Source organism: Lemur catta, chromosome 4 (assembly GCF_020740605.2).
Source record: "Lemur catta isolate mLemCat1 chromosome 4, mLemCat1.pri, whole genome shotgun sequence".
NCBI lineage: Eukaryota > Metazoa > Chordata > Mammalia > Primates > Lemuridae > Lemur > Lemur catta.
The window spans coordinates 51,583,108-51,609,937 of NC_059131.1; positions in this window are offsets into that span (position 1 = coordinate 51,583,108).

Consider the following 26,830-nt stretch of genomic DNA (forward strand, 5'->3'; position numbering starts at 1 on the left):
AAAAATGACATTTCTATTTGCTCAGGGATTGCCATGTAAATAGTAGTATTTTAGGTAATCTTCTAGAGTTCTCTGAATGGGCTTTAGGAGAGGTACATTAAGAGGGGAGGTGGCAGAGCAGTGGTTTTGTGCAGCAATCCAGAGCAAGGTCTTCATTTTGCTCATTTCCCTGGGTGAACCCAAGCTGAAAGCTGGCCCTGCTGAATTGCACAGAACACATAATTTTGCACAGAATAATTTCTTTGATATCCAAGAACCAAGTTTATACGAGCCTAAGCCACATTGCAAACAATGGTACTTTCTGGATGGAACATGAATAATTAGCTGTGAGAGTCATGACCATTTGGCCCCCAATCCAAATTGATGTTTCAAGACACAGTGTAGAAATCCACATAGTTCTCATACCATAAAAGGTTAGCCTCCTAACGAACATCTTATCTGGGAAGCCCAGCTACAGTATATTTCTAGACCCTCATAATGATTGCATTGACTTTATGTTTTGGTGCTTTTCCGCTGAAAACGGGGGGAAAAAAGTGGGTGGAGAAAAATGTCAGGTTAAAGTTCTGCGGTATGACCAAAGCAAAAACTACTACAGTATTATCACGTGTGAATGGACTGCAAGGCAAATACATTCAATTATTTCTCATAAATATTCGGCAAAGTCTTAGCATTTTCCTTGAAGTGGCAGCAAATCCATGACTGGGAGGTCTTCTGTTCTGCAGCTGCTTACGAGCATTGTTATGGCCGGGCATAAATTACAGAAGCCGGGACTTCAACCATGGTGGAAAACACTATAAAGATTTCTGTCCCTTATTAACTACTGTGCGATCACTAGGTTTATGAATGGAGTTAAAAGTTCCAAACAGGAACAAAAACATGGTAAATACGCTCAAAGGCATTATGAGGAAATTTCTTCACAGTAGTTGTGGCTAGGCAGAGAGAGAGAGAAAGAGAAGGACTTTAAACAAGTTGTACACACAAGCGGTGCATGCAGAGAAGGAATAAAACTCTGCGGGTCTTCCAGGGGCTGGCAGGGACCACCATCCAGTCATGGCAAACAGGAGTGTACTTTCTGTGCTAAGTAAATAAACTTCATTGCACATTTGTAAGACCACAGAAGGTAGAAACCAAGACTTTCATTCCGAGGTCTAAAATGTCTTCATTAAAAGTTCATGGAAATGAGAGCTGTCTTTTTAAACTCAAGACCAAACTGGCTAAGGATTGAATTTGCCCAGGACAGAGCCCAGGGACAAGCTGTTAAAAATATGATTTTGATAAACAAACCTGACATTGCAAACTTAAAGCAAAACCCTATGCATATAGCATCACTTACGTGTGCAACTTGTTTAAATTAGAGCGGCAGGAAAAAGCAAGTAAAATTGATATATTAATCTTTTGTTTAACAATGCTCACACACTGTATTTTGAAGTAGATGGTGGTGTCCCCTTAGCCTTCTAAGCGTTAAGAATCTGTCAGCATTTTCTTCTGAAATTTTCTATGCATATTTTTAGAAAATTCAGCTCTAAGTATAGACTCTGTTATACATGAAATATTCCGGGAACAAAAATCTTACTTTGCTACAGAATTTGTCATCAAACTCATTGCACTGAATTGAACTTAGAGAAACATTGTAAACAACAATTAACTACGATCTTTCTTTCCCCCTTGTACTTAAAGATTGAAAATAGAGGTGGTTTCTTTTTCCCCTGGAAATTTATTAGCCAATATTCCCCCACTCCAATTCAATCTCCTTTGGTATTTGAAGAGAAACCACAAAACACTAGTTGTTAATATTGTTTTAAGCCTCACCCTCTTGCTTCATTTTATCTTTGGTTAGATCTGCTTTTAATATGCCACTTTCCATGTTTAATTAAAATCATAACAGCTCAATCCTGTGAGTTTGGACAACACTGGGATATCAACACAGATTTCAGGAATTACGAAAGAGACATAAAATCTCTCAAAATTGAACAGTTGGCTTCCCAATAATGTAGCCTGAAAAGTCTGTTTCTTAAACACATAAATATTTAACATGATTAAAGCCCATTTGCTCTGAACTATAGTTATTTCAAAAGATCATGTGTTGCTCTGGAGAGTGTTGTTCTGAATGACACGGTTCTCATTTGAATTTGGATCACCTTCCTCGTACAAGAGGTCAGTGTGTGCGTGCTCTTAGTATGGCTCAGAACACCATTGCCTCACTCTGTTCTCCTTGAAAACTCAAATTGGCAGTTTGTTGCCTGTTGCCCATTCCAATCTTAAGCTTACAAACCCTTTGGAGTCTTTTAGGCATGCACAGGATTTTTGTCTTTGATATTTATTCACAGGTAGTCCTTACTGCTGAAGCAGTCAGATTAAGCCACGCTGGCTTTGTGGCCCTGAAGGTAGAGGATGGTTAAGGATGGCCTGGTGCAATTTGAGCTTTGGAAAAGATTTACCAGATGGGATGATTCTGAAGAGGTTTGGTCATTATCTTGGATGTGGAACATGTAGTACTTTCTGCATGATTTCTCTGAAGTGATTAACTATTGTATTGCTTATTGCCACAGTTCATTCTCTGATCTTCTTGGAAGCATGTGGGGTATGCTTAGTTCTACTCTATTAATTATATGGGGTATCCTCAAATCTTTTCTCTATTGTTTTGCTATTAAGGCTTAACGAAACATTTTCTTTGGCCTGCTATTCATTTGTAAGACTGTGTTCTTTCCGTGTTCGCTGTCTTTTCCTCATCCCCAGAGAGGAATGTTTTGGAATATATAAACTTACATCTCTAAAATATTAAGAAGAAAACCTCTCGCTAAAAATACAACATGATTTCAACCACAAGGAAGATGTTTAATTTCATTTTGACATCATGAGTCTTACTTACACCCACAGAAGTCTGATATTGAGAGGTGAACTAAGGACAGGGCATCCTTTTAGCTCTAAATACTGTCGGGTTTTGTGGGATTCAACCAAGCCCTCAATGCTAGAAGAACATCTCTTCATATTTAAATTGCTGTGAATAAATACTCAAGTCTGGTTTGGTTTATATGCAAATATTTTGTTTTCTTTCTCCCAAGTTCCTTAGTAGCTACTGAGATACTGGCAGAGGGAAAAAGGCTTTATTTGAGTGTATCCTATTCAGAAATTTTCCTGAATGATCACTACCAAGGTATTTAAATTTTTTGCTCTTAAATATTTAGACCTGTATTTCAGTCAAGGTTGGGACAAAAATGATTAACTTCTTTCCTCTATACCAAGTGAAATCACACCTGGCCAGTAATTTACTTGCATTAGGAAACCAAGCAGAGAACTTGTCCTACTTACACCCAATCTTCTCATTGGATAGTTTAGCACATCTATAAATTCAGTTTGATGAGTTCAAACAGAATTTCATATGTGCAGGAGAATAAAATATCATTGCCTGATTGTTGCCTATCTGACCTTGAATGTAAAATGGGTGTTGAGTCATAATTTTGGGACCTCTCATTTGTACCACATAATGAAGAGTCAGAAAGGATTTATTTTTAGAGACATTTTAGAAGTACCATTTAGAGCCACATTAAATTATTTCCTATTTTCTATACTTACCACCTTGCAAACACTACCAACACTTCAGAGAATATTTTTCTACTTCTGGTGCCAACAGAAAATTGGATCTAGCACAGTTATCTATGCTGATGCCCCAAGTTGGACCCAGAGTTAAATGTTTTCAAAACATCAGTGGTCATGTTACATTACTATGCTTTATGTGAACTCTCACTGATTCACAGCAGCTGATGATACTCAGCTTTCAAAAAATAGAATCTGCATTATACAGTTACAGCTACTTATGTTCTAGGGAGATATGCATTTCTATGGGATCTATCTCTGGGTAGCTATCTTCCTATTTTCCTCATTCTTGCTATACAGTGACACCAGCAGGAATTAAGCTTGAAAACTTATTGTCATTCTGGCTGTTAATCAAGGAGGTAAAATCTCTAGAAGGAGAACTATGTAACTCTGAGGAAAAAAATCACAAAGGATACAAACTAATGGAAAAAAGTATCAGGCTCATAGATTAGTAGAGTCAACACTGTTAAAATGTCCACACTGTCCAAAGTGATTTACACATTCAATGCAATCCCCGTCAAATTACCAAAGTCACGTTTCATAGACCTAGAAAAAATAATTCTACGCTTCACTTGGAATCAGAAGAGAACTCGAATAGCCAAAGTGATCTTAAGCAAAAAGAACAAATCTGGAGGTATCACATTACTATTCTTCAAACTATACTACAAAGGTATTGTAACCAAAACAGCATGGTATTGGTACAAAAATAGAGAAATAGACCAATGGAACAGAATAGAGAACCCATATATACACCATCTACCTACAACCAACTTATCTTGGACAAAGCAGACAATAACATACACTGGAGGAAAGAAGCCATATTCAATAAATGGCACTGGGAAAATTGCATAGCCATATGCAGAAGAATGAAACAGGGCCCCTACTTCTTACCACTCACAAAAATTAATTCAAGGTAGATAAAAGACTTAAATCTAAGGCATAAAACCATAAGAATTCTAGAGGAAAATGAAGGAAAAACTCTTCTAGTTATTGGCTAGGCAAAGAATTTATGACTAAGACCCAAATGGCAATCATGGTAACAACAAAAATAAATAAATGGGATTTGATTAAACTAAAAAGCTTCTACACAGCTAAAGAAACAATTGAGAGAGCAAATAGACAACCTACAGAATGGAAGAAAATATTCACAAGCTATACATCTGATAAAGGGCTAATAACCAGAATTTACAAAGAACTCAAGCAAATCGGCAAGAAAAAAAAATGAATAACTCCATAAAAAAGTGGGCAAAAGACATGAACAGAAGCTTCTCAAAAGAAGATAGACAAATGGCCAATAAACATATGAAAAAATGCTCAACATCACTAATCATCAGGTAAATGCAAATTAAAACCACAAGGAGATATCACCTTACCCCAGTTAGAATGGCTTTTATTAAAAAAGTCTAAAAACAATAGATGTTGGTGTGGATGAAGAGAGAAAGGAACACTTATACACTGTTGGTAGGACTGCAAATTAGTACAGTGGAAAACAGTGTGTAAATTTCTCCAAGAACTAAAAGTAGACCTACCATTCCATCCAGCAATCCTACTATTGGGTATCTACCCAAAGGAAAAGAAGACTTTTCATCAAAAAAACACCTGTACTCGAATTTTTATTGCAGTACAATTCTCATTTGCAAAGATATGGAATCAACACAAGTACCCATCAATTCATGAGTGGATTAATAATATGTGGTATATATATATATATATATACACCATGGAGTACTATTTAGCCACAAAAAAGGATGAATTAATACCTTTTGCAACAATCTGGGCGGAACTGGAGACCATTATCCTAAGTGAAGTATCTCAAGAATGGAAAAACAAGCACACATGTATTTTCTATTAAATTAGAACTAACTGATGAGCACACATGTGCATGGAGAGAAGTAAAACCAGTGGAAATCAACAAGGAGGAAGCGAGGAGGAGGGGACAGGCAAAAACCTACCTAACGGATACAATGAACACTAATTGGGTGATGGGAACACCTATAGCTGGGAGTAAAGCATTACAAAAGTGATCAATATAACCTAAAACATTTGTACCCCCTTAATATTTTGAAATAAAAAATGGACCCATAAAATTCTGAAATAAAAATTAGTATGTCTTATGCTCAGTGCTTAACCTGGTATTACTTCTTATTCTTAATTTTTCTTTCTTTCTTTTTTTCTTTTGAACAGCTTATCAGAATTATCAAATGCATCTACCTCTTTTTTCAGCTGAAGAATAACAAAAATAATTTCCTCTTATTGGTCAGGGTTATTGTTACCTTTGAAAATCATGGTACATATCAACATCAATGTTTATATGCTTCTTTTCTGATTACAAAAGAAATTTCATATTTCTCTTTAATATAGACAAAATTGGACAGTATAGATAAGCTCAAAGACTAAAATATCATTCATCCCTATTTCTATTACTCAGAGAAAGCAATGTTTTTAAATATTTTGGTGTTTATGCTCTAGTCTTTTAAAAATGAAGGTTTGAAAACACTTTATGTTTGTTCTTTTTATTGAGGTGTTGTCTACAGAAAGTGGAATGCACAGGTCTTTTGTGTACAGTTCAGTGAGTTTTATCAAATGAATACAGTCATGTAACCCACACCCAAAGTAAGATATAGAACATCTCCATGGTTACAGAAGGGTAAATCATGCCACTTGCCAGTTAATTCCCACCTCATGATCCAGAGGTAATGTTCTGATTTTCATCATCTGCCTGTTCTTGTGCTTCATATAAATTAAAGCATATATTTGAGACTCATTCATGTTGTTGCATATATCTATGGTTCATTTCTTTGTATTGCCAGTAGTAGTCCATTTTGTAAATATGTCCCAATTTGTTTATCTATTTATCTTTTGATGAACTTTTGGGCTTTCTAAAAAAAAGTTTCCATTTTTAGGCTCTCATAAATAAAACTTCTTTCAAATTTCTTGTTCAAGTTTTGTTATGCTTCTATGTTTTGATTCCTCTTGGCTAAATATCTAAGAGAATTTTGGGGCTATAGCTTACATAATCCATTCAACTTTATCAGAAACTGCCTGTTTTCCAGAGGTTGTAACTTTTATACTTCTACCAACAATGTATGTGAGTTCCATTTACTCCACATCTCACTAACATTTGTTAATCTTTTAAATTTTACCATTTTGGTTGGGATGTGACAGTATGTTTTTGTGATTTTAATTTGCATTTTTTGTTGATGACTAATAATAAAAGCATCTTTTCATGTGTTTTTTGGTCATTCACATACCTTCTTTTCTGAGGTGACTGTTCAAATCTTTTGTTTTCTTTTCAAATAAAAAGTTATTTAGGAACAAGATTTTTAGTACTCCAGTTTTAAGAGTTAATTTATATTTTTATTTTTAACCTGTGACTTTATTTTTTTTCTGCTGGAAAATCTGAACTTTATTATTTCTAATTTTTTCAACATTCCATGATGGACATTGTGATGCACAGTTCAGATCCTTTTTCAGGAATGAAAGCCATATTCATTCTTGCTGAGTTTGTAGCAGGTGGAGAGCCCTCAGCTATCAGAACTCTTTGGGGATGGCGTCCATTGAAGAACTGCCCCACCCAATGCCACACCCCCTTCCCTGGTGACCCAAATCCAGGGACTGACCTACAATCTAATTCTCTTGCCCAACCTCTGGACAGCATTAAAGGGTCATTATATCACAGCTGTCCTATTCCCTCTGTCCAAATGCTAATCTCCATCTTAGAATCTGTTTCTCTGGGAGCTTAACCTGCCATAATTACTGATATTGGTAAGTGTATGTATGTGTGTTTGTGTGTGTATTTGTGTGTGTGTATCCAATTAAATGATCAAATTGTATAATTACCACAGTGTTGAAAAAACAAAACAAAATAATACCAATAACAACAATAAAATCAGGGTGTATTTGCATTCTTTTTCTGGTAGATACAAAGCCTGATATATTTATTAAATTAATTATCCGTATTTATTGCTATAGGACTGAATATTTGTGTGTCCTCCACCCACAAAATTCATATGTGACATCCTAATCCACCCAGTGTGATGGTATGAGGAGGTGGGGTCTTTGGGAGGTAACTAGGTCCTGAGAGTACAGCCGTCATGGATAGGATTAGTGCCCTTACGAAGGAGACTCCAGAGCTGGCTTGCCCTCTTTCTACCATGTGAGGACACCAGAAGTCAGCCATCTGTAATTGGGAAAAGCGCCCTCACCAGAACCCAAACGTGCTGGCACCCTGATTTTGGACTTTGAGCCTCCAGAACTGTAAGAAACAAATTTCTGTTAAGCCATCCAATCTGTGGTATTTTGTTATGGCAGTCTGAGTTAAATATTTATTATATCATGTTTTTCTTATATTTATTTATGTTTTGGCTATGTGACTCATCAATGAACATTGCCTTAATTCTCTTACTTCTATTGACTTTTAAAAGTTTTTTCTTGAAAATTTTGTGTACTTGTCTTATATAACATTTTATATTATATTTTGGCATAATGATATTGCCTATGTAGAGAGTTATTAGTGGTTGTACAGTGTATCTGTATGAATTAGCCCTCTCTCTGTATTTTTTCACTTCACTTTTAAAAATCTGACATTAATGTTGCAGGCTTTTCCTTTTTTTTTATTTATTATATATAATCTGTCTTTGTCTAGGTTTTTACTATTACTTATTTGTATTGTTTTTAGCTAGGTACATTCTCATTAGTTGAAGTAATTGGATCTTTTAACTCAACCTGAATGTTTTTTTAAAAAAGAATGTTTAATTCTTTTATATTTATTGTTACTGCTGATATATTTGGCCTTACTTCTGTTACTTTCTATAATTTTGTTATTAATGCTTCCTTACTATTTTGTTGTTCTTTGAAATTTAGAATGTAAGTCATGCTTTCTTTGCTGTATTCTTTTCTAGTGTATTAAGACTAATATATTTTGTTTACTGTGGATTAACTTCCAATTTTTCAAAAGTATCCTTTAATCAATTTTGTTTCAATATTAGAGTAAAAAATTATAATTTTTAACCTCACTCTCTATAAAAAGGGAAACATTTACCAGGCTTTTATTTCTTCCCAAGTCTCCCCAAATTTTGGATTTTGAATTCTGTTTATATAATCTGAAATTTGCAATCAATATTATTATTGAAGTTTTACTCTATAGTATATTATTTTCTGTTAAAAATAATTTAAGTTCTTAAATTTTTCTGCCATTTCATAAACTTAATTTTCTCTTTATTTATAATCCTAGTTTTCAATCCTCAAAATGTCTTTTATACTACTATTATATTTAATTTACTGGAGATTTTCCTTATTGCATTTGTCTCCCTTTTCTATTCATTGTGGTGCCTTTATATTTTAGTCTGTTTTACTTTTAATGTTTTTAGTCTCTTGTTCCATAGAATTTATGTGCTCTTGCACTCAAATGAACACATAACATAATCTACTGAAATAACCAGAGATTTTTTTTCTAATTCTCAAAGGCAGTGCTTTTTTAAATTAATTCTTTATGTCCTGTATCATCTGCCATTGTATTTCAGATATCTTTGGGGTTTAATAATTTTGATTCTTTGAATTATAACCTCAAATTAGGGCTCTTAGTCTAAACTACTACCTTGTATACTCAAGCCTAGCTTTTGTATTCTTAAATCAAATTTGAACCTTAATTCCTGGCTAAATATGCAGTTATGCATCACTTAATGATGGGGATGTGTTCTGAGAATTCTGTCATTAGTTGATTTTGTCATTGTGTGAACATCATAGATTGTACTTACACAAATCTAGTTGGCATAGCCTACTACACACCTAGGCTGTATTGTATGTAACCTATTGCTCCTAGTCTACAAACATTATGGCATGTTACTATACTGAATACTGTAGGCAATTGCAACATGATGGTAAATATTTGTGTTCTAAACATATCTAAACATAGAAAATGGACAGTAAAAATAAGGCATTATGATATTAGGGAACCACTGTTGAATATGTGGTTCATCATTGACCAAAGTATCATTTTGCAAAATATGACTATATACATTATATATAATATATACAAATTATATTCATATAATTATGTTAATTATATAATAAATAATATATAATGTAATATGTATATATTATACTTATTATATACAAATATTACATTACTTTTTTTCCCTGCTCAAAAATTTTCACTGACTTTTAATGCCTATAAAGTTCAGACTACTTAATGTGGCATTAAGGACTGTCATATTATTTGCATTTATTTTAATTTTATATATTTTTCACTTTTAATTTACAAATAATCATTGTATGTATTTACAGGGTAAATGTGATGTTTTAATGTATGTATATCTTGGAATTTTAAAATCAAGCTAATTAACATATTCAGCACCTCATATACTTATATTTTGCTTGTGAGAACATTTTTATTTATTTATTTCAGGATATTATGTGGGTACAAACATTTTGGTTACATGTTATGACTTTGCCACACCCAAACCATGATTTGGGGTGTGCCTTTCCCCCCCTACCATTCTGGGGTTTTTTTTGGTAGTTCTGTAAAAATTTCAGGATATTTTTCTATTTCTATGAAAAATGACATTGGAATTTTGATAGATATTGCATTTGTAGATAGCTTTGGGTAGTATGGACATTTTAACAATATTAATTCTTCCAATCCTTAAACATGGCATATTTTTCCTTTATTTGTGTTGTCTTCAGTTTCTTTCATCAATGTTTTATAGTTTTCAGTATACAGATTTCTTGCCTTATTGGTTAAATTTACTCTTAAATATTTTTGATGCATTATAAATGAGATTGTTTTCTTAATTTTTTTCAGATAGCCTACTGTTATTGTATAGAAATGCCACTGATTTTTATGTTAATTTTGTATCCTACAACTTTACTGAATTTGTTTATTAGTGATAACAGTACTTTGATGGAGTCTTTAGGGTTTTCTACATATAAGATAATGTCATGAACAAACATAGACAATTTCACTTCTTCTTTTCTTATTTGGGTGCTTTTATTTCTTTTTCTTGCCTAATTGCTCTGGCTAAGACTTGCAGTAGTATGTTGAATAAAAGTTATCTGCCTCTATTTTTAAACTAGGCTACCTACTATTTTTGCTGATTTACCCCAGATGTTTTCTTTATTAGAAATTCTACCCTTTACCTGTATATTTAAATGCTTAGCCAGTTTTCAGAGAGTACTTTCAATTCTTCCTCTTGCATAAAGACTTTTTTTGGATTTTTTTCTCTCTGAAATGACCTGTCGTTTATCTGAACTCCTCAATCAGTTACTACACATTTGTTTCATTGGGCATTTATCCTTTATTACCTTACAGTTGTTAGTTATTTTGGTAGCTGATCTCCTCCAGTTACAGGATGGACTCTGAAGGCAGGGGTCACATCACTATAGTTGTTGCTGTTGTTGTTGTTATGTGGTTAAAAATCCTCTGATTTTTATCTGGGACTATATTGAGTTTACAATAGATATTAGTTTATTGATATATGTGAAACTCACTCATGACCCTTGGGTATTTCTATTTCCAATTTTGGTGGTTCTGTTAAAGTAGAAAAAAAGCACAAAACTTCAAAATCAGTGCATAAACCAAACACACCTTATAAGAAGGATTATTTTCCAGTGCATAATTAAATTAATGTTTTAGCAACAGTTTAAAAAATTATTCTAGTTAGCTATTTTAAGTTGTGACTCTTCAAGAAAGCCTTGGCATGCTCCCTCTTCTGACTCCAATTTCTTTTGCAGCTTCATTGTTCTTTAGCAAAGATTGCTTGCATTTGTCATCATCTCTCAACTGAGCACTAAGAACCAGAATTTAGATTTTGGTTCCCACACCTTGATCACTTATTAGGTCCAAAAGCTTTTAAGACTAAGTCAGGCATAGTAATAGTTTACAAGACTAAATTTCTTGGCAAGACAAATGACATCTGCAGAAAGATGGAAATTCTTTTTTAATCTTTTTTTTTTCAAATGAGTTATTGCAGATGGGGCTGGTGATTTTTGTTGGCATTGAATTTTATGTCATACAAAGACCTGCGCTCTTCTAAAAACATTGCCACAATTTGTTGACTCTTTGTCAAAAGTTTTGACAGTTTGTTGGCATATGATATATTCCTGCACCTGTCTGGATGAACTTAAAAATTTGTATATTTAAAAGAAATATTTATAAATACTTCAGCATTTAACATGGATTCAAGAGTACTTAGTGATTATTTAAAGCACCTAAATTTTGAAATCCAATCTCAAGTCTTTTTTGAGGGTGGTTGACTTAGTTTCTTTGGCAGGCATAATAAGGAACAGGAGGACACTTCCAAACAGCCCAGTGATTTTTTTTCCAGTGAGTCTTTAGTTCCATTAACCTTCTTTTTAATAATAAAACCCTTTGTGTTGTTTACCATTTTTAAAATGAGATATTTAACATGTCCATTTCTGTGGATATTCTTTCTAAGTCTATGATTACAACACTGAATACTCTCTTTCATCCTGTCCATTTACATGTGGTTAGATGAGAAATGTTTTTCTTGTTGTTGTTTTAATCAAGATACAAAATCATTGAACAATTCACAAATGTTGGCTCTTACACTGAACATCCTGTACTATTTTTTCAGAAAGAGTAATCTGTAACTTCCCCTTAGATGGGGATTAAAGACAGGCATGTTGAAGGAACATGTTGAATGAAAATTTCATTACTGGACCTATTATGGACCATCTTACCATCAAACTCCTGGTGTTTAAAAAATTGTTTCAATATTTTAAAAAATAAAACTTACTAAGTGGTGTGAGTCTTTTCACTTCATTAATTATAGGATTTCCTGAAAGACAGTATTATTTTTTATAATAAAATTTGCCCTGGGTACCTTGTTCTGCCTGCTACTCGGTTAGCTGCGTCTCTTTAGAAAAGTCACTGGTCCTGTCTGAATCATCTAATGTGGCTCTCTCCAGATGAGAGGATCAAATGAAATGACAGATGTATAACCAATAAATTGTTATTCTTGTTGACTAGGAAGAAGGGGCATATGTAAACTACTGCCTCTTTCATAGTAAAGTTGCATAAGGCATCATATCACTGTGGCAGAAGGATCTCCGATGAATGGAAATGAGGCAGCTGTAGAAAACGGGAAATAGAACTGGCTTCTGCTACGAAGAAGAAATATTCTGCATCAGTCTTCCCATCATCATTCCTATCACTCTTTTCTTGTTATAATTAAAAGGAAACTCATATCCAAGGCACAGTGAGTGGAAATAGTAGCCCATACTTGGATAGCTGCATTTCTGACAAAGTGCTGAAAGCTATGCTATCTTTAAGACTATCAGGAGGACTGAATTTCCTGAAATTGATCTCCAAGAGGATTTTGTGTGGCCAGTAACGTCAATTAAATAGAGATGTGAGAGGAAGCATGGATAAACAAAGTACGCATTCTGCATTCCTATTGCAGACATAGACGTTTCGTTAGGAATCAGAAATGAGAGAGAATTGGTTCTCAGCTTGAGGCTTTTGAGTTGAAGGGACAACATAGGTCATCTCATCTTATTCTCAATTTTATAGATGATGAAACTGAGCTTCTGAGAGAGAAATTGACTTGCCTAGACTTGTAGGGTGAATTTGCACCCTGTTTTGTTTGGTGTGTACCTATTGCTGCAGCTTAATTTCCTTAGCACTCCCCTTTCACACTCAAAAGTATCCCATTTGGACAATTAATTGCATGGCCACCATCAGTCGTAGAAGCAGCAGCAGCAGTAGCAGGGCAGAGGCTGCTCTCCTGGTGGTGATTCCTAGCTCACTGCCTCTCCCACTACTTCACTGTTGTCTTTGCCTAAGTGAGCCAGAACTGATTCTATTTTCCAAATAGAAATTTAAAATTATGTTTTCAAAAATATTTTGCTTGTGCGGCTGTTGAGATGATCAGAGATGTTTGTTCAAACTCTAAGAGGAATATGAAAGATATCGGGAATGCTAAGAGAGTTAGGATTTGAAATTCACTGGAAGACAATTTATGGCAAACTTAGTCAAATATCATACTTGGGACTCATTCAATCAGGAAACATATAAGTACCTATGTGTCTAGTGTGCAATATGAGAGCTCACCAGTCAATGTTTCATTGCATTTTTTAATATCTCCTTTTGGCTAATAAACAAATAATTATTGATCACTTTCTAAATGCAAGGTATTGTGAAAGAATCAAAGAAGTTGCCGTGGATGACTCTCTAAGGAACACTGACAGCTTTAAAAAGTACGGTTCCCATTTTCTTAACCTGTGAATTTTCATTTAATCAGGGAGCCTCATGTTTATTTCATGGTCAACATCCCCAGTATGAATTTTACCTGTACCTTTGACAGTTCAAGATGACTTTGGGATGAGGTATCCCTCGTCTGGCAGATCCTTGTAGTATTTGGGTAAGGTGGTAGCTGGGTGGTAGGAAAAAGGAAGAGGAGGGAGAGAACTTCCCATACTCTCAATCACACCATCTATCTTGTTTCCTACATGAGCCCAGACCACAGGGTCAGGAAGCACTGCCATGGAAGGGACAAAGATCCCTGTGCGCTGACTGTACAGGCCTGAGGTGCCATGTGACTTTACCCTGGAGAGGTCAGAAGCACATTGGAGAGAGCTTCCCACCATGACTAGTGAAGACGAGTGCTACAAAACATGAAAACCCAAAACCTAATGGCTTGATGGTTTTGGCTCTGCCTTGGTTTGTGGAGCCTATCTTCCTACACAGTCAATGAGCTGTTTCCAGACTACACTTGATTCCTTTGGTGGAAGGAGAAACAGCTGCACAGTTGGCAAAATGGAATCTAATCCAACCACCTAAACAGCACTGCTTGGAGGAATTGAAGATGGCGTCCAAGAGTAGGAAATGGAATGTATTTGAGAGCAGGGACTCCTGAAGCTTACTTCTGTTCCCCCACTGCCTCGTCTCACACTGTCTTTGGCATGGCCTAGTCATTAGTAACGGTCATTAGTGGCTAATGACCTGGAAGGCACAGAAAGTGGGGGTGGGTCAGACGTGATGTGGATCTGTGGCAGCTGACAAGGAGGCTTTCTTAAGTTCCTTCCCCCATTGGATGGGACGGGATCTTGAATGGGCTTGAGTCGCGTTCATTCAGATGGGGTTTCCTAACTTGGCACCGTGCAAATTATCTGGAGCTGGCAACATCTAGGAATTATATGCCTTTCAACTTCCAGAGTATAAGGTGTAAGGGGCTCCTTAGACATGGTCTTCCCCCTAAAAACTACCTTCTCCCAGGGATATCTTGGGAAATTGTATCCGGTGTTTACTCTGAAATGTTTGGCTTATCAGTTGAACCAAGAGTTAATTTGTATGTCAGAGACACCTAGCTGAAAAACCACAGAGCTAGACCTACGCAAGTCCAAAGAGTTTCCCAGAAGGACAATTTCTGGTTCCAGGCATTAGGCTTCTAAAATCATTTAAAGTTGACATAAAACGGTCCTACTCACAGGTTATAAACAAGATTTTACTTTTAGGCCCTAACAATTAGAAACTGTTTATTTTAAGTTAGTAAGTGGGTCCACTGAATAGGTTCCACAGAGGTCATTTATCCCAGTCTTAGGCACACTCAGGCCTTCAACCCCCCCTTTCCCCCAGCCACATCTTCCAAATTCATCACAATCCCCCAATCCCCACCACACACTCTTAAGGCTGCCCGATTTAGCAAATAAAAATACAGAACACCAAATTAAATTTGAATTTTAGATTTAAAAAAAGGCCAAATCATTTCTTTTAGTATAACTATGTTCCATGCAATGTTTGGGGCATATTTATACTAACTATTTATTGTTTATGTAAAATTCAAATTTAGCTGGACATCTTATATTTTATCTGACAATCCTACCTTCATCCATACCCTTTATAAAGAACCAATATTGATAATATATTTAAGTTGAAACTGCCTTTTAAGACCAGTTGAGATCATTATGGAAAAATGTATGATAAGATCAAAACTCCAAATATTTGCAACATTTGAAAAACTTTTTAAAAACATTAGTGTATGTGTGTATTCTCTCTTCATGTCCTAAGATGCATATAGAGAGTCTAGATGCCAGTAAGTATCTTGAAATAAATGAGGATAACTTAAAAGTTATTATCCTTTTAAGTATGATAACTTCACTGTTCCAGCAATCATGTAATATGTTCAAGTCTCACCTGGGTATCTATCCATATTTACAAATTAAAATATTTTTCTTTGATCAGGCATATAATTGGAAGGGTAAGCATTAAGGACTCCTTCTCCCGTATCTAATGCAGCTAATTTCAGATAAAGTCCTATAATTTATGAAAAAATAAACAATAGCAGAGTAGTCTGCTATCTTAGAAATCTGGGAAATAAATCTGGTCTCCAGACTGGGCAAAAACATGCATGCATGTGGCCCTGTGCTTTTCCCTCAGAATTGTTGGTAAAAACTAGCACATTTATATAAAGCTCTAAAAAATGCAAGCTAATATAAAGGGAAAGAAAGCAGATTAATGGTTGCTTGAGGATGGATGGAAGGTAGGAAGGGTCGAAGGAGAGGGTTTTGCAAAGACACAAGGAAACTTTTAGGGATGATGGATGTATTCACTATCTTGATTGTGGTGATGATTTCATGGGCATATGCATATTTCAAACCTTAACAAATTACATCATTAAAAATATGTGATTTGTTGTATCAATTATATCTTGATAAGGTTGAAAAAAATTTAAATTGTTACAAAATAAAACTAGCATATGATTAGCTCTACTATAATTTTAAAGGAATTAAGAAAGTCTCGTTGCCTATTAGAATGACGGGAATTATAAAGGTACATAGTATATTTTGAATGAATAGATAAATAGAAGCAATATAATCCCAAAGCATAGCAGGAAGAAGGATATACTGGTTAGGATAGTAAAATCTATTAATTGTGTTTGGTTGCTAGTGACAGAATCCCAGCCACAGTGGATAAATCACAAAGTATTTATTCTCCCATGCAATAGTTATTCGGAAATGGGCAATCTAAGGCTGTTTGGTGGCTCTCCAAAAGGGTTAGGAACTCAAGGTCCCATTTTCCTGCTTCACAACACGTGACTCCCATCCTCAAGGACAGCTGGTTTTCCCAGATGATGGTGGGAATTCTAGCCATTACAATTGACTTCCAGACTGCCGGAGAGAGGATGGAAGCTCCTTTCTGCTAAGACTGTTCCTTCTCAGTGGTGTTCTCTGAAGACCTACATGACATTTTTAGATTTCATTGATTGTACTTTTTTTTTTTTTTGGTTTTATTAAATATTCTTTTTTTTAAATTTCAGCTTATTATGGGGGTACAAAAGTTCAGGTTATATATATTGCCCATGTCCCCCCATCCTCCTGAGTCTGAGCTTCAAGCGTGTCCATTCCCTAGATAGTGCACATCGCACTCATCGCGTAGGTATGCACCCATCCCTTCACTGATTGTACTTAATAGCAAGGGAGCCTGGAGAATGTAGACACTATGTGGGACGCAAAAATGTACAAATAAAACTCAAGGTTTGGATAACAAGGAAGAAGAAGAGAATGGGTAGTAACTAGCTATCCCTACTATAGAGGGACTCAATATTACTTTTGTGATTACCTTCCCTCATGTTCTTGGAATCATATTTGGAGAGTAAGGTCTATGTAACACATTTCTAGGTGCCTCTTTTAACTGCTCAGGTCTTTTATTTCACTATAAACATCAGGAAAACATCAAGCAGATTGAAAAGGAAATTGCTATACCTAGAGAAAACTGCAACATTGAATTCCAGCTTAAACATTCATTCTTCCACCAAGCAAGGAACATAAGTCAAAGGCTATTATAATAAAATGATTGCCCAGATTATTTTATTTTGTTTTATTGCATATTTTTTAAGACAAATGGGTTATTGCCTAGGGCTCAGAAATCTTTTGCTATGTCACAATAGTATTTGTTGTGATGAAAATTGACCTATGTTATATTTCTTTATGTCTGCTGACTAATTTCCAGTAGGGTAGTGGTTTTCAGATTTTTTTAGATGAGGATATCCTTCGTTGGAACAAAATCTTGTGGAAGCAGACAGATGAAATTGATGTGGCCCTGGGTGAAGGACTATGAATGGAGATAACTCTCAAACCCCATTCGCCCTCCCACCTCCACCCATTGGCTTAGAACACATATATTGATGTTTGGGCCATGGTTAAGAGCTTGTAAATAATTTATTTTTAGTAAGATTTAAATCCCATATAGTAAATAATAAGGAAAAATTCTGGAAAATATTTTAATTCACCAGCTTATGAAACACTAAATCTTCCAATTTGCACATCAGTTAAACATTTGAGAATCAATAACAATTTGGTGTTTTTAAATGGTGCCTTGGCTTGAAAAACAGAAGCTAGTCAACCGCTGAGGTTGTGTTGTTGTAAAATCTTATTACAGCATGGAAATACTGCTCTTCCTGGCGTTATTAGAGGGCACATACATTCATTCTAATTGGAGAGAAAGTACTAAGTTCATCACTCATTTAAGAAATAGGTTTTCAGAAAGTGGATGGTTTTTGTTATTGGTGTTGTCATTTGTTTTGTTTTGCTTTGCTTGTCATATCCATAACTAAGCTTTGCAGAATTAATGAAAAGTAAAATCTGAAGTTCTTTTATTTAAAAATAAAGACATTTTTAGAGAAAAAAAATCTTTGAAAATAAGATTATTGGAATGTTCACCATTTTTATTATTTTATTATTGTGATTTAGGTGCCATGTAATTTTTTTTAAGGGAAAAAAAAGAACATGGGTATAGATAGTTTTAGGAGTCAATTTGGCTTCTTCTAAAAATATATAAAGGCCTACCACTAAAGGAATTCTCATTATAATCTAAAAGAATGCATAACAATTTTTATTTTACAGCAGAAAAGTAACTCTATTGGTAAGGAAGACCCTCATCAACCTAATACTAACCTATTACCTGGCTTCTGCAATCATGATTACCTATTGCATCAGCTACCTGAGATCCCACCCCTTGGACCACCCCAACCTAATAAAAGTGGAAAAACTCAGTAGACGGGGCTCAGAATTTGATGGCAAGACCCCTATGAGCCCGCAGGCAAATAATCCTTGATTCTCTGACTCTCCGTGTGCTGGGGTCAGTTTGTCTTTGGAACCACCCACTGTATCACTTGCTGTAAAAATATAAGAAGTTACTTTATATTCAAGTAGATTATTAAACTCCTTTGTGTGTAGGTACACCTACATTACTGTCGAAAGCCCTGGTGCTCCGAGGGGTGGTACTGCCATTACAGAAGGCATTTAGAAGTGTACATGGGTATGTTTGGATCGTTGAAAGGTTTGCAGGGTGCTACTGGCAGCTAGTGGATGGAAGCAGAGGTGCCACCTACCCTTCAATACACTAGAGAATCTTGCAGAACAACGTATTGCCCATGACCAGCAGGGCTTGTGGATGTTCCACTAGATACCCACTCTGTGTTACAAATAAACAGAAAGTGTCTTTTGCATGGTTTCAATGTATACTCACACTAAAAATTAGTGAGAGGCTTTACTTTATTCAAAATTTTATTGAGATTTGTTCACCGTTTCAGAAAGTCATGTCACTGGGAAGCAGAAGCATTTGTGGTATTCACTCCACCAACAGCCCTCACGTGTGGCCCTCTTAGCTATGAGTCAAAGAATATGGACAAGCACCTTCTAGGCAACTTGGCTCTGAATGTTACAGACTGAAGTAGAGATTATTTTCTTATGAACTATTTTACTTTTATTTCTCCTTTATATTTGATTATAGATGTTGGCAGTTTATATTTCCCATTGATTTTATGTCAGGATAGTAAAGGGGGTTATGTATAACAGGCAGATGCTGGTTCTGAAAAAGTTGAGAACTAGTAGTCCAGGGTTTCTCAACCATTGCACCTAAAGGGGTGGAGGAAAGGTCCCCTGTACCTCAGAAGGTTTGCTAAAAGATCAACTCACAATAAGGCAGATTAGTAAGAGAACAAGATTACAGATTTATTTACTGTGCACGCAGGGAGAATCAGAGAGAATCACAGAGCTATTACCCAATATTCCAGGGGGGGTCTGGAAGTTTATATACCCTCATTTTAGAGTGGAGGAGGAGGTGAGGAATATAGGTAAATCTGTTTAGGGATTACTAAAAAGGATGAATAGATACTTGGGAGAATGAATGGATGGGGGGAACAGATTGACTTGTAAATGGTTTTCTTTGGAAATTAAATTAACCTGAGAGACAGGTATTATCTTTAAAATGGCTTGGGCCAGGTCTGGTTGCATTCTTGATCTTCCTTCCTGAAATATATTGAGATAACTGGAAGGAGAAGGGAAGTCATTTGTTCTTTTTGATGGGTCTGGTTTTTATGAAGAAAGAGGGAAAGCCCCTTCTAATGCCTGTTGATCTCTAAGGGCCTTTAATTTAAAATACTCTTTATACCAAGCAGTCATATTTGGGGGTGAAATTTCCTGAGCTCCTTTACATCATCAACATTTTGGGCCAGAAAAATATTTTTAGTTGCTTTTTACTTTTTATTAATTTTTTTATTTTTGTTTTTAATTGACACATACTTGTACATATTTATGGGGTACACTATGATATTTTGTTACATGTATACATTGTGCAGTGATCAAATCAGGGTATTTAGCATATTCATTACCTCATACATTTATCATTTCTTTGTAATGGGAACATTCAAAATCCTCTCCTCTAGCTATTTCAAAATATATAATACAATATCATTAGCTACAGTTACCCTATTGTGCAACAGAACACTAGAACTTACTTCTTTGATCTAACTGTAACTTTGTACCCATTGGCCAATCTCTCCCTATTCTGTCCCGCTTCCCTATCCTCCCCAGCCTCTAGGAACCACTATTTTATGCTCTATTTGGAAAATTCTGTGTTGTGGGGATCTGCCCTGTGCACTGTAGGATCTTTGGCAGCATTCTTGGCCTCTACTCACTGGATGCCAGTAGCAACTGCCCTGCCCATCCCCTCCAAGTTGTGACAACCAAAAATGTCTCAAGACATTGCCCAATGTCCCCTGGGGGACAAAATCACCCCTGGTTGAGAATCACTGCACTAGTGTAAGAGATAGTAAGAATTCCAGCATTGTCAGATGTGCGTCTTTTTCCATTCCATGATTACTTATTAATGAAGGAACTTGGCTGTGTTCTTTGAAACTGCTGCCAGTGGTTATTTGGTGAACCCCAACATCCTAGTTTCCTTCAGGAGCCCATCATGACTATGCTAGCTTCTTTCAAGCCTTCTGGACACCCGTTTCTGCTTTCGGAGGAAGGGCACTGAACTTGGAGGAGCTGAGTTCTAGCCCAGTTTTGCCATAACCCACTTGTACGACCTTGAGCAAATCATTTTATGCCTCTGAGCTGCAACTTCATCTCTAAAGAGAATGGTTGAGCTAGATAATCTGAAATGCTTTCAGCTCTGAAAGGCTTCAATTCAAATCTCTCTGACTCACCTCTTAAAAAACCTGTCCAACTATTGGCAATTCTATATGTGATTTGGCAGGACACATCTCAAACATGCTGAGAAAGTATAAGGTGAATTTAAAATGATGATATTAATAAAAAAATTATCACTCAGAGAATTTTAGATAGCCAAACAAAAGGTAACAAAATAGATTAATTGTTGCTTAACAGAATCTAAATTTGTTTAAAATCCTCTGCTTTAAGAACCTTGCTCTGAAATAGAGCCAAAAATCTCACTGGGATAATAACCAAGGGGTACACCTGGACCTCCCTAGGGAGCAGAGAGAGCCAGTAATTTGGCCATATCTGGACTGATGAAGGACAGAAAACCTGAAGGCTTAAAATAACACCAGTGTATCTATACTGACGACTCTACCTCTAAAAGGCCAAGCCATATGGACGACAAAGAAAAAGTCATCAAGTCATAAACTGTTTCTCTCACACAGCTAAATACCTGGATATTTGAAGATATAGAGAACTTACAACTAATTTGCTATTTTTTTTTTACATTTTTCTTCTAATAGCTTTGGCATCAGAAAGATCAGGCTCACTTTGTAGCATTAGCAACAGGCACCTCTAAATCTAAGAGGTCTCAGTTATGGATATTCCCTATTTCCTGTCTCCTCACATATAAATTGGCCCTAAGAGCACTCTGTTGGTCAGTGGTGATGATAACTGTGAATTCAATTCCAAACCGAAAAGACATTGCTATCCTGTTAAAGGGGAAGGAAACTTACTAAGTACCCACTATACGTCAGGCATACATTACCGCTAATCCTCAGAATGGCTTGTAAGGTAAGCCTTGCAATTTCCATTTTACAGATGAAGAAACTGAATCTTTGAGATGACCTATCCAAGATCACTTAACTACTAAAGGGAGTCTGGATCCTTCTTTTAACTGAGCCTGGATCCTTCTAAAAGCAATGTCCTTACTCTTTGGAATTGCATTTCCCAAAGGCCACCTCTGGTCAAAGCACAGTTGGAAGGAAAAGCTGTAAAGTTTGGGCAACTTGTGTTTTGTTCTCTCTCTCTCCTTTCTTCATTCTCTGCCTGCTTGAAGGTTCAACTCTACTCTAGACATCAGTCTCTCCAGACTGCTCTCTGGATGCTCATGGGTTTCCCTAGCACCATATTCATTCAGGACAATTCTCACAGAACCTTTCCTCTGCCAAGACTTACCCATCCCTAATTCTGTTTTCTTGGGACTCTGCTCTCTATTGGATGGTGATGTGTGGTCATAGCCTTGTAGACAAAACTGCTTGCTACGGGGCTAGCTGACTAGCCTTCCAGCAGACTGACCATCTTAACCAAGGTACAAATCCACCTGTGAGCATTAGTGAGAGGTTGGAGTGATACTGCAGATGTTAGGTGCTAGGGTCTTGGTGACTAAGTAGGAAGGAGGGTCACATCTCCCATATGGCTATCAACATTTTTATGGGGATCAAAGCCCTAAGCTCAATAGATAAGATGTTTTAAGCCAGTGAGTTTAAGGAGAACAATAAAGGGCCAACTGAACCTTTTAGGATCTCTTCAAACATATTCTGTGCTAGACCAAAGTCTTCCTGATGATGAACCAATTTTTGGTCAGGCAGTAAATGTCCAGGGAGCTGATGTCTAAATTGGCTTAACTGACAAAAAGAACTTTAGTGTTTTCAGTAATGAAAACCTCCAGGAGGATGCTCATAGCAGCACAGAGGACTAGGCTGAGTGTGGTCTCAGCCTCTGCATGGCAAAGATGTCAATCATCTCCTTGTGCACAAAGATCTTCTGTTAATTAATCAATCATCCAATACTTATTGAGTACTTACTGTGTCCAAAGCCTTATGCTGGGGTGGAGATAAAGGGTCTTGCTAATATATAAGAGGCTTAACATAATTTAATATATTCACAAAACCATGTAGCTTAATGTGAAGCCTGTAGCCATGGAATTCATATGTGTATTATGTACTCACTTATTTGTGTTTATTTATTTAACAAATATGTATATGAGGGCAGAATATTCCAGGTGCCATGCTAGATAATGGGAGATATAATTGAGAAACAGACACTATCTAAACCTCAAGAGCTACCTGTCTGGCCAGGGACATGAGTACAGTAGGATGATTACGGTAAAATGTGATCAGGACTAGGAAAAGATTAGCTGTCTGGGCAAGTTTGACCACGACAGCAAGAGGTGGAGTAGCTAGAGCCTGTCTTGAGGTGATGAGAAGAGCATTCCCAAGGAGCTGATGCCCAGGTGGAGACCTGGAGGATAAGGAGTGAGGCAAGAAGGAAGGAGAAAGCAGTGTGCACAACAACTGGAGACAAGGGAGGGGCTGGCTGACTAGGTGTGCTGCAGTCATAGCTCAAGAATTACAAGAATTTATAATTTAAGACATAGAAATAGTGGGGGATATGAGCGAAGAGGTAAAGAAACACTTGTGAAGATAGGTGAATTTACGCCAGGGAGTTCATAGGCTATCTTGGTGACAATGGGGTGCCACTGCTGGATTTTAATCATGGCAGCCATTTCAATGATTAGAATGCAGTATATATGAGAAAATAAAGTAATTTTGCTTCTCTGGAAAGCAGAAATGCCTAAAGTTAATAACGAAATTATCTGAAAATTTTGACTCATCTGTGGTGGTAAATGTGGCATAAAGCATTCAAGTGTGTTCAAAAGTGTCTCCATGGAGCTCTTGGTGGTGAGATTCCTTAGGAAATCAATAAAAGACACTTTTGAATAAGAAATCAGTAAAAGTTGTAAAAGACTTGAGTTAGAGTAGATATTTTGCAGCTGCTTCTGGCTGAAGCCAGAAAGTGAAAATTAAGCAGCTGACACATATCTCCTTATAACTTTTATTGAGCAGACAACCTCTTTTCACCCACACCACCCTTGTCTAAGTCTACGTACATTTTTTTAAATGTGCAAAAGATAAAAAAAAAAAGTTTTAAGGTTAACAAAATATACAACTTGACCTGGTTAATCTGAACCAGTTTGCAAACTCCCTTTATATTTGTATAAAAAAATAAACCTTCAGATTAACAAACTCTTGGCAGATTCCCTGCCTCGAATGTTAGCGAATTCTTTACTAGTTACATTTCCGGCTTCCCAGACATGGGGTGCATTAAGCCAGGGAGAATCAGGCATGGCTGTAATTACATCAAGCATTTTTTTGCAATACGAAAAAGTGTGTCAGAGTGTACGAATATACTTAAGGTGACATTTGCTCTGACCAGCCAAGTGTTGGGCTGTGCCCCAGGTTCTTGGATCCGATAATAGAGAACACTTAGCCAAAGACACTTTCTACCTTTCTCATTTTGTCATTAATGTAAGTGGTAACACTCCTGGGTAGACAAATTGAAGGGTAGAGGTGAATGGCTCAGAGAAGGCTGGAAGAACCTGAGTTCCAAATTTTCAAACTCCAAGTTTAATGTTGCTTCAGATCTTAAGAAACCAGGCTGTGGTGAACAAGTGAGGGAAAGTGCATTAGGGAAAGAATTGCCATCCTAGAGTTGGGGAGCAGTCAGATGTCCCTCTCATCTCCCTAACATCCTTCCCAATGTTGCCCCACGAATTTTCTTTCTCAGAAGCCTTTTCTGATGAATCTACTTCCATCTCCACCATTTCCATGGGGTTATTGCAATTGGAATGATACAACATTGCTTTTTAACTTGCTTTAATTCTCTGCTTATGTCCTTTTTTCCTCCTTTTTCTATGATGGCTCCACATCTGTTGCCTTTCTCTTGGCACTGTGTTCAATGCTGTCCATGCAATGTGTGCTTAGTGCTTTGTTGAGGGCATCATGAAAGAACTTAATGCTCAGAAAGAGGAAACGTGGAATGCCGGCACCCAGCTACCTTGCAAGCAAATTTTTCCTGCATAATCACATTTATTACTCTCATAAAATATAACACGATCCTTATTACTTTTGGCAGTAAAAGAAAGCCTCTCATGTATACCTTTCCTACCACACCTCACACACTTAACTATTAAGGGAGTTCTAAATGGAGGCATGGAAAGGCATGGAAAAGGCCAGATTCTTCCAGTGGGAGCCAAATGACTTGGAGTGTGAAAGTTTGATTCTGAACTTAAAGTGGTCTGGGAAAACATAAACCTTTATATCTTACGTGTGACCCACTGGCCTCTCCAGTGTTTTGAAATGGAGTCCTTCCTTCAAAATCTTCCCCTCATCCTTCTTTGAGGAAAAGTAGTCTCAAGCTTACTCTCAAAGCCCTTAAGTGTAAAAATAAACAAGCATTCAGTCAATGGGGTCCCAGATGCCTTGCTATACCACAACACATCTTTGAGTCATAAATCATGGCTCTGACAGGTCTATGATGATGCATTGTGTTAATACATCATAATGACAATACTGATGATGTATTAGTGCAGTATATACTGCACTTTAGAATTCTGTGTTTATAGATAGCAAAGGAAGGATTTGAGGTTGGCAAAATTGATAAAGAGAGGCGGTTCAGGATGATGGTTACCTTTCTTTCTGACAAATCAAGAGCCAAAAAGGGAAATCGAAAGCTTCCGCCTCCTGGCACTCATACCTCCCCTCTCCAAGTCTTGAAGATGTACACTGTAGCAAACTGAGGTTCATACAACTAGCTATGGGCAAGAGGCAGACTGGATGCAGATCTTTTGAGTCTTAACCCACACTCTTCCAAACACCTGCAAGCTTTAGGATGAATAAAATATATCCCAAGTACAGGAAACAAGCTCTCTGTTCTAGGTGAACTCATAGAACAAAATGTTTTGGTCATGTTTGCACATGCTGGTGTGCGCTAATATTTGCAATCCTTATCAGTGAGTGGCCTTTTCTCCCTAGGCTTTTGGTAAGAAATGTTGTTCAATGAACAGCCTAGGAGTAGTAATGCAACCATTTCATTCACTGGGCATTCACTGCTACAGCGACTGGGCCCTAGTATTTACTACACCTGGCTGTCAAATATCAGCCTCCCTTTCAAACAAATTCAGTAGGGCTATTTCCCTTTTTTCAGGAGAACATTTGTGGTGACTTGAAAATGAATGATGAAAGCAGTTGACCTTAGGTTTAGCTTTATGGCGTTACCTATAAAGAAAGTGAATGATATGAAAATTGTGCCACCTTTGCAATGGGAACATCTGAAAAAAATGCATACTCTTTGTGAGGGAAACCTCCTATCTTTCATATCTATTGAATTTGCAATTGTTTGTCACTTCCAGTCAACCCACAATTGGCTTTGACATGCTTCATCTAACTCATTGCAATTCAATTTTAAGATGCTTCTCAAAACCCAAACAAAAAAGAAATAAAAAAGAAATTAAGTAGAGAGATAAAGGTCATCTAGAAGTGCAATGAAAGTCCTGAGTGAGGGTAGAAAACTCAGTGGAATTGATATGTCTGGCTAGGAGATAGTCTGAGACCTATTTCTGTATCATGAAAAAGTAAGTTAAGAATAGAAACTAGATTATAAAGTGGCTGGTCATAATACACACACAGATTCAAATAAATCCATATTTAAAGATGAGCAACTGAACTTTTTAAATTCAAATTACAAATGAATTTACTGAAATACACAGATAAGTACATTCTTGAAATTAGCAAAATAGCATTTCTTTTTCAAGAGATTCTGGAATTCAGATTTCCCCAGTTAAGGCAAATATCTACAAAGTATAAATGAGAGTCTGAGGCATATGAAAGTCGGGCAAAAAAGATGGAAATTATTAGCTGTTGGCATTTTCTGACACTACACTGTCATATTTTGTGACTGTATATTTTGCTGCACAGTGTGTCTTGTATGG